The sequence below is a fragment of the Nicotiana tabacum genome, chromosome 20 (genome assembly GCF_000715075.1).
Source record: "Nicotiana tabacum cultivar K326 chromosome 20, ASM71507v2, whole genome shotgun sequence".
In the NCBI taxonomy this organism is placed as follows: Eukaryota; Viridiplantae; Streptophyta; class Magnoliopsida; order Solanales; family Solanaceae; genus Nicotiana; species Nicotiana tabacum.
Window position 1 is genome coordinate 150,704,133 of NC_134099.1, and position 13,745 is coordinate 150,717,877.

The 13,745-nt window shown below is 39.8% G+C and overlaps 1 long non-coding RNA gene across 1 annotated transcript; it reads right to left on the minus strand.

Moving 5' to 3' along the window:
* Positions 1-737: 737 nt before the first annotated feature.
* On the minus strand, positions 738-12,825 carry LOC142174911 (uncharacterized). Its single transcript, XR_012703995.1, has 2 exons — positions 10,190-12,825; positions 738-993 (listed from the first exon to the last, which is right to left on the minus strand). It is a non-coding gene; the product is annotated as an uncharacterized LOC142174911 (long non-coding RNA).
* Positions 12,826-13,745: the final 920 nt, after the last annotated feature.

Here is a 13,745-nt window from a genome sequence, read left to right on the forward strand (position 1 = left end):
GCAGCAATGACATCACCACCCTCAGTAAGGTTAGCTTGAACTTGAGCCTTTCCTCCAATCTTTGAGCTTTGTCCTTGTCTTTAGTTGCATTGAAAAGCCTTGTGACCAATTTTGCTGCAGAAATAGCAAGGTCCTTTCGACTTTTGAATATGGCCCTCTGGCTTATTGAAGTAATTCTGCTTCTTCACATATCTTTTCTTCTGGCCTTTCTTCTGCTTTCCTTTAAACCTATCTTTCACAAAAGTATAAGAAGATTCCACAAGATTAGCTTTAGAAGAATTAAGAGAGAGAGATTTTATCTTATCCTTAAGTAGTTCAAACTCCTCATCTTTGAGACGGTTTGCTTCCTCAGTCCTCATGTGACTGATCAATTCTTGCAGAGTTAAGTTTTTCTTTTTGTGTTTCAGTTGATTCTTGTAATCACTCCAGGAAGGTGGAAACTTTTCAAGCAGAACATTATCTTGAAGAATCTCACACATCTCCATGCCCTCGTTCAAAACATTAGCAGTCAAGTTCTCATACTTGTGAACCTGTTCCATGATTGGCTTATCATCAACCATCTTGTCACGACCCGAATTTTCCTACCCTCGTGAGTCGTGGTGACGCCTACTAGTGAAAGCTAGGCAAGCCGATTATTCAAATTATTTCACCTTTCCATTTTTTAACCCATTAATAGTTGTGAAATAACATTATATACACAGCGGAAACAATAAAGCGGAAGAATTATATGTAACAACTTAAAATAATACTGATACAATTTCATATACATAAGGTACCTGAAACTGGTGTCACAATCTCATAGACTGTCTAGGAATACTACAAATAGGGGCCCGAAAGATAAATACAAAGTTGTTTCTGAAATACATAAAAGAAACAGTATGGAAAGATAGAAGGAGACGCCAAGGCCTGCGGACGCCTGCAGGACTACCTCGGGTCGCCTGATGGACAGAAGGCAGCAACCTCACTGGGGTCCAAAAGCTACAGCACTGGGATCTGCACACAGTGCAGAGTGTAGTATTAGCACAACCGACCCCATGTGCTGGTAAGTACCTAGCCTAACCTCGGCAAAGTAATGACAAGGCTAGGATAAGACTACTAAATAAACTTGTGTAGTTAAATCATATAAAGCGGGAAATAAAGGCAAAAATTTACAGTTAAAGATAGGAGGGGGGAACATGCTACGGGGAACAACAAGTAACAACAAAAAACCAACAGATAAATGTAAAGAACACCATAATTCAACTATCAGCAAGAATCGGAAATCAAAGACAAGTGCACGACATCACCCTTCGTGCTTTTACTCTCGTACTCACCATAAGAATCAATATAATCGGCACGACATCACCCTTCGTGCTTTTACCTCACATAATCATGGCACGGAATTATCCTTCGTGAATTATCACTCCTATTATGGCACGACATTGTACATTGTGCGGCACGACATCACCCTTCGTGCTTTTACATCACAATATTGGCACGAAATGACCCTTCGTGCATTAACACTCTCAAAATCATGCACGACATCACCCTTCGTGCTTTACACTCTTCCTCACCCAAGCAACAATCACAAATTAATTTGGGCAAGGGAATCAATAATATCAAAATAAAATCCCGGCAAGGGAACAATAGCATAACAATGATATCCTCGCAAAAGAAATAATATCATGAGTAATAACATCCCGGCAAGGGAGATAATATCAAAAGCAATAACATCCCGGCAAGGGAGACAATATCATAAGCATCTTCTCTTTTCCACATTTATTTCACAACTCAATTCTCAACTTGAGCCAATGCTCTACAATGTTCAATTACTAACAATACTTCCACAGACCTTGTTTAACAATAGAAATCATCATATAAAGAATGAACAATACGAAATGGAGTCACATAAATCATAGTATAAGACTTATGTGCATGCTTGACACCAACATATAGATACTCGTCACCATGCATATACGTCGTACTCAACAATTAACACATAGAAAATAAGTCACAACTCCTAATCCCTCAAGCTAAGGTTAGACCAAACATTTACCTCAATGCCACGAACATAATTCAAGCCTCAACTATCGCTTTACCTCTTGTTTCCACCACCAATTCGCTTGTATCTATCCATAATTTACTTAACGATATCAATAAATGCTAAATGAATTAATTCTAATGCATGACAATAAGATTTCTAAAAATTTCCCCAAAAAGTCAAAAATTGACCTCGAGCCCACATGGTCAAAACCCGAGGTTCGAACCAAAACCTGATTACCCATTCCCCCACGAACTCAAATATATAATTTGTTATGAAATCGGACCCCAAATCGAGGTCCAAATTCCCAAAATTTGAAAATCCTAAGTTCTACCCAAAACACCCAATTTCCCCCATGAAAACCCTTGATTTTGAGTTGAAATCATGTGAAAAGATGACATAGATTAAAGAAAATGAGTTAGAATTGGCTTACAGTCGATTTGGAGAAGAACTTTTCTTTAGAAAATCGCCCAAGAGAGCTTAGGGTTTGAGGGAGTTTGAAAAATAAAGAATTTTCGGCTAAGTTATAATTGGCACAGGCGCAGATATCGCAATTGCGATATCCAGTTCGCAAATGCGAACTCGCAATTGCGGCCAAAGCTTCGTAATTGCGAAGGAAGGCCAGCCTCTGCTTTCTTCGCAAATGCGAACAATTGTTCGCAATTGTGGTGCCTGCTAAGGTCGCATTTGCGACATAAGCCTCGCAAATGCGAAGGTTCCCTGCCCCAGCCCATCATCGCAATTGCGATGTTTTTTCGCAAATGCGAGCTCGCATTTGCGAGCCAGTCTTCGCGATTGCGAAGCCTGCAGACCTACAACACCACAACAGTTTTTCTAAGTCAAATTTCACTTTGCGGCCTATCCAAAACTCTCCCGAGCCCTCGGGGCTTCAAACCAAACATGCATGCAAGTCGAAAAACATCATACGGACTTGCTTGTGCAATCAAATCATCAAAATAACATCAATATCTATGAATTAAACCTCAAATTCATGAAATCACTCAAGAACATCAAAATTTCTTATTTTTCAAATAAAGGTCCGATTTATACTAAACGGACTCCGATTCTTACCAAACTTCACAGATTCAACTTAATTATTATTTTAAACTTGTACCGGGCCACAGAACCAAGATACGGGTCCGATACCATCAAGAAAAATGCATCAATTCACTTCTACAACCTTTATATTTTCCATAAAATAATTTTCTTTAAAAATTCATTTCTCGGGCTTGGGACCTCGGAATTTGATTTCGGGCATATGCCCAAATCCTAAATTTTACTACGGACCCTACGAGACCGTCGGATCATGGGTCCGGGTCTATTAACCAAGAATGTTGACCCAAGTCAACTTTATTTAATTTTAAAAGTCAATTTCCTTATTTTACTTAGTTTTCACATAAAAACTTTCTGGAAACGTGCCCGGACTGTGCACACAAATCGAGGTGAGACAAAAAGAGGGTTTTAAGGCCTCAGAACACTGAATTTACTTTCAAAACAAGTGATGACCTTTTGGGTCATTACATTCTCCACCTCTAAAACAACCGTTTGTCCTTAAACGGACATATGAAAAGTACTTGAGTCGGAGAAAAGATGAGGATATCAGCTCTATATATCAGACTCGGACTCCCAGGTCGCTGCCTCAATAGGCTGACCTCTCCACTGAATACGAACAGAAGGAAAACTCTTCGATCTCAACCGACAAAATTGCCGGTCTAAAATAGCTACAGGCTCCTCATCATAGGACAAGTCTTTGTCCAACGGGACAGTGCTGAAGTCTAACACGTGGGATGGATCGCCGTGATACTTCTGGAGCATAGACATATGAAACACTGGATGTATGACTGATAAACTCGGCATCAACGCGAGCCTGTAAGCCACCTCCCCCACTCAATCAAGAATCTTAAAAGGACCATTGAATCTAGGGATTAGCTTTTCCTTCTTTCCAAATCTCATCACGCCCTTCATAGGTGACACCCGAAGCATTACCCGCTCGCCAACCATGAATGACACATCACAAACCTTACGGTCGACATAACAATTTTGCCTGGACTAAGCTGTACGAATCCTATCTTGAATGATTGACCTTGTCCAAGGCATCCTGTACTAGATCCGTACCCAACAACCGAGCCTCTCCTGACTCAAACCATCCAACTGGCGACTGACACCGCCTACTATATAAAGCCTCATAGGGAGCCATCTAGATGTTCGACTGGTAGCTGTTGTTGTAGGTAAACTCTACTAAAGGCAAGAATTGATCCCACGAACCTCCAAAGTCCATAACATAAGTTCGGAGCATATCCTCCAAAATCTGAATAGTATGCTCGGATTGTCTGTCCGTCTGAGGATAACATGTTGTGCTCAACTTGACCCGTGTGCCCAACTCTCGCTGAACTGCCCTCTAGAAACGTGAGGTAAACTGCGTACCTCGGTCAGAAATGATAGACACGGGCACACCATGAAGATGAACAATCTCCCGGATATAGATCTCTGCCAACCGCTCAGAAGAATAGGAAACTGCCACCGAAATGAAATGCCCTGACTTGGTAAGCCTATCAACAATAACCCACACTGCGTCGAACTTCCTCCGATTCTGTGGGAGTCCAAAAATGAAATCCATGGTGATCCGCTCCCACTTCCACTCAGGAATCTCGATTTTCTGAAACAAACCATTAGGTCTCTGATGCTCATACTTTACCTGCTGACAATTCAAACATCGAGCCACATCGAGTATGAAGAAGGATATTGTTGCATATCGTGCGGCACATCATCACTCTTCGTGCTTTTACCTCACAATATTGGCACGACATGACCCTTCATGCAATAATACTCTCAAAATCATGCACGACATCACCCTTCGTGCTTTACACTCTTCCTCACCCAAGAAACAATCACAAAGCAATTTGGGCAAGAGAATCAATAATATCACAATAAAATTCCGACAAGGGAACAATAGCATAACAACGATACCCCGGCAAGGGAAACAATATCATGAGTAATAACATCCCGGCAAGGGAGATAATATCAAAAGCAATAACATCCCGACAAGGTCGACAATATCTTAAACCTCTTCTCTTTTCCACATTTACTTCAAAACCCAATTCTCAACTTGAGCCAACACTCTACAATGTTCAATTACCAACAATATTTCCACAAGCCTTGTTCAACAATAGAAATCATCATATAACGCATGAACAATACGAAATGGAGTCACATAAATCATAGTATAAGACTTATGGTCATGCTTGACACCAACGTATAGATACTCGTCACCATGCCTATACGTCGTACTCAATAATTAATACATAGCAAATAAGACACAACTCCTAATCCCACAAGCTAAGGTTAGACCAAACATTTACCTCAATGCCACGAACATAATTCAAGCCTCAACTATCGCTTTACCTCTTGTTTCCACCACCAATTCGCTTGTATCTATCCACAATTTACTTAACGATATCAATAAATGCTAAATGAATTAATTCGAATGCATGACAATAAGTTTTCTAAAGATTTCCCCAAAAAGTCAAAAATTGACATCGGGCCACCATGGTCAAAACCCGAGGTTCAAACCAAAACCTGATTACCCATTCCCCCACGAACTCAAATATAATTTTTTTTGAAATCGGACCCCAAATCGATGTCCAAATCTCCAAAATTTGAAAATCCTAAGTTCTACCCAAAACACCCAATTTCCCCCATGAAAACCTTTGATTTTGAGTTGAAATCATGTGAAAAGATGTTATAGATTAAAGAAAATGAGTTAGAATTGGCTTACAATCGATTTGGAGAAGAACGTTTCTTTAGAAAATCGCCCAAGAGAGCTTAGGGTTTGAGGGAGTTTGAAATATGAAGAATTTTCGGCTAAGTTATAATTTGCACAGGTGCAGATATCGCATTTGCGATGTCTTGTTCGCAAATGCGAACTCGCAATTGCGGCCAAAGCTTCGCAATTGCGAAGGAAGGCCTGCCTCTGCTTTCTTCGCAAATGCGAACAATTATTCGCAATTGCGGTGCTTGCTAAGGTCGCATTTGCGACATAAGCCTCGCAAATGCGAAGGTTCCCTGCCCCAGCCCATCATTGCAATTGCGATGTTTCTTCACAAATGCAAGCCAATCTTCGCAATTGCGAAGCCTGCAAACCTGCAACACCACAACAGTTTTCCTAAGTCAAATTTTACTTCACGGCCTATCCAAAACTCTCCCGAGCCCTTGGGGCTTCAAACCAAATATGCACACAAGTCCAAAAACATCATACGGACTTGCTTGTACGATCAAATCATCAAAATAACATCAATATCTATGAATTAAACCTCAAATTCATGAAATCACTCAAGAACATCAAAATTTCTTATATTTCAAATAAAGGTCTGATTTATATTAAACGGACTCCGACAACTTCACAGATTCAACTTAATTATTATTTCAAACTTGTACCGGGCCCCGGAACCAAGATACGGGTCCAATACCATCAAGAAAAATGCATCAATTCACTTATACAACCTTTATATTTTCCAAAAAACAATTTTCTCTAAAAAAATTTCCCGGGCTTAGGACCTCAGAATTCGATTTCGGGCATATGCCCAAGTCCCAAATTTTACTACGGACCCTACGAGACCGTCGAATCACGGGTCCGTGTCTATTAACCAAGAATGTTGACCCAAGTCAACTTTATTCAATTTTCAAAGCCAATTTCTTAATATTATTTAGTTTTCACATAAAAGCTTTCTAGAACGCGCCCGGACTGCATACACAAATCGAGGAGAGACAAAAAGAGGATTTTAAGGCCTCGGAACACTGAATTTACTTTCAAAACAAGTAATGACCTTTTGGGTCATTACATTCTCCACCTCTAAAACAACCGTTCGTCCTCAAACGGACATAAGAAAAGTACCTGAGTCGGAGAAAAGATTAGGATATAGGCTCCGCATATCGGACTCGGACTCCTAGGTCGCTACCTCAATAGGCTGACCTCTCCACTAAATACGAACAGAAGGAAAACTCTTCGATCTCAACCGACGAAATTGCCGGTCTAGAATAGCTACCGGCTCCTCCTCATAGGATAAGTCTTTGTCCAACTGGACAGTGCTGAAGTCTAACACGTGAGATGGATCGCCGTGAGACTTCCGAAACATAGACATATGAAACACTAGATGCATGACTGATAAACTCGGGAGCAACGCAAGTCTGTAAGCCACCTCTCCCACTCGATCAATAATCTCAAAAGGACCATTGAATCTAGGGCTTAGCTTGCCCTTCTTTCCAAATCTCATCACGCCCTTCATATGTGACACCCGAAGCAAAACCCGCTCGCAAACCATGAATGCCACATCATAAACCTTATGGTCGGCATATCAATTTTGCCCGGACTAAGCTGTACAAATCCTATCCTAAATGATCTCGACCTTGTCCAAGGCATCATGTACTAGATCCGAACCCAACAACCGAGCCTCTCCCGGCTCAAACCATCCAACCGGCGACCAACACCGCCTACCATATAAAGTCTCATAGGGAGCCATCTAGATGTTCGGCTAATAGCTGTTGTTGTAGGAAAACTCTGCTAAAGGCAAGAACTGATCCCACGAACCTCCAAAGTCCATAACACAAGCTCGGGGCATATCCTCCAAAATCTGAATAGTACAATCGGACTGCCCGTCTGTCTGAGGAAGACATGTTGTGCTCAACTTGACCCATGTGCCCAACTCTCGCTGAACAACCCTCTTGAAATGTGAGGCTAACTGCGTACCTCGGTCAGAAATGATAGACACAGGCACACCATGAAGATGAACAATCTCCCAGATATAGATCTCTACCAACCACTCAGAAGAATAAGAGACTTCCACCGGAATGAAATGCCCTAACTTGGTCAGCCTATCAACAATAACCCATACTACGTCGAACTTCTTCCGAGTCTGTGGGAGTCTAAAAATGAAATCCATGGTGATCCGCTCCCACTTATACTTAGGAATCTCGATCTTCTGAAACAAACCACTAGGTCTCTGATGTTCGTATTTTACCTGCTGACAATTCAAACATCGAGCCACATCGAATATGAAGAAGGATATTGTTGCATATCATGCGGCACAACATCACTCTTCAGGCTTTTACCTCACAATATTGGCACGACATGACCCTTCGTGCATTAACACTCTCAAAATCATGCACGACACCACCCTTCTTGCTTTACACTCTTCCTCACCCAAGCAACAATCACAAAGCAATTTGGGAAAGGGAATCAATAATATCACAATAAAATCCCGACAAGGGAACAATAGCATAACAACGATATCCCGGCAAGGGAAATAATATCATGAGTAATAACTTCCCGGCAAGGGAGATAATATCAAAAGCAATAACATCTCGACAAGTTCGACAATATCATAAACCTCTTCTCTTTTCCACATTTACTTCACGACTCAATTCTCAACTTGAGCCAACGCTCTATAATGTTCAATTACCAACAATACTTCTACAAGCCTTGTTCAACAATAGAAATCATCATATAAAGTATGAACAATACGAAATGGAGTCACATAAATCATAGTATAAGACTCACGGGCATGCTTGACACCAACGTATAGATACTCGTCACCATGCCTATACGTCGTACTCAACAATTAACACATAGCAAATAAGACATAACTCCTAATCCCTCAAGCTAAGGTTAGACCAAACACTTACCTCAATTCCACGAACACAATTCAAGCCTCAACTATCGCTTTACCTCTGGTTTCCACCACCAATTCGTTTGTATCTAGCCACAATTTACTTAACGATATCAATAAATGCTAAATGAATTAATTCTAATTCATGACAATAAGTTTTCTAAAGATTTCCCCCAAAAGTCAAAAATTGACCTGGGGCCCACATGGTCAAAACCCGAGGTTCGAACCAATACCCGATTACCCATTCCCCCACGAACTCAAATATATAAATTGTTTTGAAATCGGACCCCAAATCGAGGTCCAAATCCCCAAAATTTTAAAATCCTAAGTTCTACCTAAAACATCCAATTTCCCCCATGAAAACCCTTGATTTTGAGTTGAAATCATGTGAAAAGATGTTATAGATTAAAGAAAATGAGTTAGAATTGGCTTACAATTGATTTGGAGAAGAACTTTTCTTTAGAAAATTGCCCAAGAGAGCTTAGAGTTTGAGGGAGTTTGGAAAATGAAGAATTTTCGGCTAAGTTAAAATTTGCACAGGCGCAGATATCACATTTGCGATGTCCGATTCGCAAATCCGAACTCGCAATTGCGGCCAAAGCTTTGCAATTGCAAAGGAAGGCCTGCCTCTGCTTTCTTCGCAAATGCGAACAATTGTTCGCAATTGCGGTGCCTGCTAAGGTCACATTTGCGACATAAGCCTCGCAAATGCGAAGGTTCCCAGGCCCAGCCAATCATCACAATTGCGATGTTTCTTTGCAAATGCGAGCTCGTATTTGCGAAGCCTGCAGACCTGCAACACCACAACAGTTTCCTAAGTCAAATTTCACTGCGCGACCTATCCAAAACTCTCTCGAGCCCTCGGTTCTTCAAACCAAACATGCACGCATGTCAAAAAATATCATAAGGACTTGCTCGTGCGATCAAATAATCAAAATAACATCAATATCTATGAATTAAACCTCAAATTCATGAAATCACTCAAGAACATCAAAATTTTTAATTTTTCTAATAAAGGTCCGATTTATACTAAACAGACTCCGATTCTTACCAAACTTCACAGATTCAACTTAATTATTATTTCAAACTTGTACCGGGCTCCGGAACCAAGATACGGGCCTGATACCATCAAGAAAATGCATCAATTCACTTCTAAAACCTTTATATTTTCCAAAAAACAAATTTCTTTAAAAATTTATTTCTCAGGCTTGGGATCTCGGAATTCAATTCCGGGCATATGCCCAAGTCCCAAATTTTACTACGGACGCTACGAGATCGTCGGATCACGGGTCCAAGTTCGTTTACCAAGAATGTTGGCCCAAGTAAATATTATTCAATTTTAAAAGCCAATTTCCTTATTTCACTTAGTTTTCGCATAAAAGCTTTCTGAAAATGCGTCCGGACCGTGCACATAAATCAAGGTGAGATAAAAAGTGGGTTTAAGGCCTTGGAACATTTTCCACCTCTAAAACAATTGTTCATCCTCAAACGGATATAAGAAAAGTACCTGAGTCGAAGAAAAGATGAGGATATCAGCTCCGCATATCGGACTCAGAATCCCAGGTCGCTGCCTCAACAGGATGACCTCTCTACTGAACACGAACAGAAGGAAAACTTTTCGATCTCAACTGACGAACCTGCCGGTCTAGAATAGCTACTGGCTCCTCCTCATAGGACAGGTCTTTATCCAACTGAACAGTGCTGAAGTCTAACACGTGGGATGGATCGCCGTGATACTTCCGAAGAATAGACGCATGAAACATTGGATGCACGACTGATAAACTCGGCGGCAACGCAAGTCAGTAAGCCACCTCTCCCACTCGATCAAGAATCTCAAAAGGACCAATGAATCTAGGCCTTAGCTTGCCTTCTTTCCAAATCTCTTCACGCCCTTAATAGGCGACACCCGAAGCAACACCATGCCACACCTCCTTTTTACACACCCGAGGGTATATAAGGGAGTTTTCCAATTAATGTGACATTATTCGAAATGGGATTATTTTATTTATTTCAGAGTCGCCACTTGGAATATTTTAATTGGTGTTCCAAGTCACCGGTTTATTTTAAATCCTAAATCGAGGAAATTCGACTTTCCTTTTGAAGTCTGTGAACCAGAAATTCTATGTAAGGAATTCTGTTAACCTGGAAGAAGGTGTTAGGCATTCCCGGATTCCGTGGTTCTAACACGGTTTCTTAAACTATTAAAGTTGGTCTATTATCTGATTTATTACATGTTTTAGCCTATGGTGTATTTTTAGCTTATTAAACCGCTTTTAATTATTTCTGAAATGCTTTTAGGAAAGTTCAACATTATTTAAAACATGCCTTGAACCACACCACATGAAATGCACCTGCGATCCACGACACATTTTATTTAACGTTGTTGAGAATTGGAATTGGGTCACATGAAATTCACACCCGAGTTTAAGGAAATTAATTTAAATAACGCGCCTAAAGCAACTACGCACTGATAAGGTTTGCGAGGGCCATGGAAAATTTAAGAATGGCACATCTCATTATTCTATAAAAGCTAGCTAGTTTTACGAGGGCCATGGACTTAGGGATTTTATTTGGCATGGCACACCTCAAATTATTTTAAAAGATTGCACTTAACTTAAAGCAAACTACGGATGCTCTTAATTTTCCTAAAACTAATTCGAGATTATTGCAAAAGCCACAGATTATGGAAAATAGAGTCATAACTGTATCAAGTGGTTATTGTGGAAGGGCATTAGTACTGACTTGAGAAACCATTTGAAACAATTTACAAATTAACGCTAGACTAATCACATCTAAGCAATTCATGAAGATAGCCATTTTTACAATAATAGTCAATATCAACTCTATACCCTCCTCATTCCAAGTCTGCCAACATTACAACACATGATTTCATCATAGACAAATTTTGAAGAACCCAACAGTCATTCCTCTTCGTGGTTAGGCAGATTGAGTGATTCGACAACTAAACAATCGAGCATGCTTCAGTTTTAAATATATTCACCAAAAAAACTTGAATCACATATTTCATGAAGAATGAATTCAATCACATTTCAATAACTAAAACTCTAGCCATTATGAGAGTAAATTGAAATAGTAAATCATGGCAGTAATATCTCATAAAGCATTGCTTTTACTTTAAAATAGTCATAACAAAATAAAATACGGTTTAGGAAAAACAAACATACCTAACTATGAAAATGCCTTTGGAAGAAAGGAGAAGGTAAAATCAATGATTTGGAGCTTGGTTATGCAGAGGAACAACAGATTCAGCAGTAACTCAAATGCGAGATGAGACAGAGAAAACAACTCCGAATAAAAGCAAAGCGAAGAAGAAGAACGCTCAGCAAATCAGCAGTACCAAAGCCTTCTTTTTATTTTGAAACTTATCTGTTTTCGATCTCATTATATAAATCATCCTTCTTCTTGGATCAATAACCAGATCCCCTTCTCAAACAAGCAAAGCAACAGAAAGAGCCAAACCGAGGCTGTTAAGCCAAAATTGTCTAAAAATTAGAGCTTTGATTGACTAAACCTTCAGCAATTACACGAGCAAAGTGAGTTAACAGCTAAAGCCGAAATCTGAAATGGATGGAACTCAAGCGAAACAACTTCGAACAAAACCTCAACTCAACCAACCACCATATTTGAAGCCCAAATCAGCTAAGAAGTAGAAACTTAAAATATTTTTTGGCATTTTTGTTAAAATTTCGGACATCAAACATCTTAAAGAGAGAAGCATCATTTTACATGTTTATGCTTTTTCTAAAAAAATAAATTCCAAATAAAGGAAAGAATCAAAAGGAAGTTCAGAAAATCCTCAAAGTTTCCCTTTGTCCTCTCTTTCTCTGTTGAAGGAGGAATGCACCATTTTTGGTTTTTTGTTTTCAGAGAGGGGATGGTCGATTTTTTCTCATGTCTATATGTGGAGTGTAGATGAGGAAGGAGATGGAGTTTTTGGGGGAGGGGGTCTCCTTAGAGCTGATAGAAAACAGCCGAAGATGGGTTTTAGGCGTATGGGTGTTTAGGGATTAGGTACTATTATATAGGGGTAGGGATTAGGTTAGGGGTATGGGCCTAAGAATTATGGGCTAGGTCCAAAATTAAGCCTAAAAATGGGTTGCTCGAGCCCAAGTTTTATTCTTTCCCTGCGAACGAGATTAAAAATGTGATCTCATTTATTAATTAATCCTACTTAAGTAAAATAACTATTAAAATAAGATTGACCGTTAAAATAAAATTATTTTTGGTATTTTTCAAGATTAAAATGACTACAAAACATTAATGGAACAATTTTTGTAATTTTTATTTTTTCTTGTAATAAAATAGAATAAAAGAGTAAAAATTAATTGGAATAACTATATTAGGCCTAAATTAAATATTTACATGCTAAAATATGAAAAATCTTGGTGAGGGTCAAAAATCACATGTCTACAACTGCCCTTCTTTGACTGGAAACACGAAGAGTTTTCAGACAAAGAATGACTAGACAGGTTTTTTGATCCGACCCTTATTTAGAGAGACCGAAAGCTAAGAGAGAGGAGAATGTGATCGAGTCCTGGTATCTGAGCTGCCTACATACCTTGGCTATAAAGGAATCAGGCCACGTGTAGTTCAAAAGTGAATGAGGTGATGGAGTACCGAGGTTGAGAGCCGAGCGAGGTGCCGTTCCGTTGAGGTTCCGGTCCGCGGTCCCGTTATTACATCAAAAATCAAAATTGAAAAAACTAACTAAGCCTATCAGCTACGAGTTACAAGATTCCTATCTATAATTCTCTTGAAGCTTGATCTTGAGTCTTAGCTGGTTCTTGCTGCAGACTCCGATCTGAATCTTGATGCTCATCAGCTGTAACTGCTGGTTCATTCTTCAGCTTTGGATCAAGGCGGGACACGCGAAGCTTGTGACTTCGACCATATCTTGAACAGTTGCATCTTTCTCCACTTCAACACTTTCAGTTCCCTTCTTTTGCTCTCTTTTCTTCTTTTCTTTATTCTAGATTGAGACTCATTCTTTCGATCGTCTCGAACCCTGTGTCTCGAGGTCAAACCTGCTCAGACACCAAAAC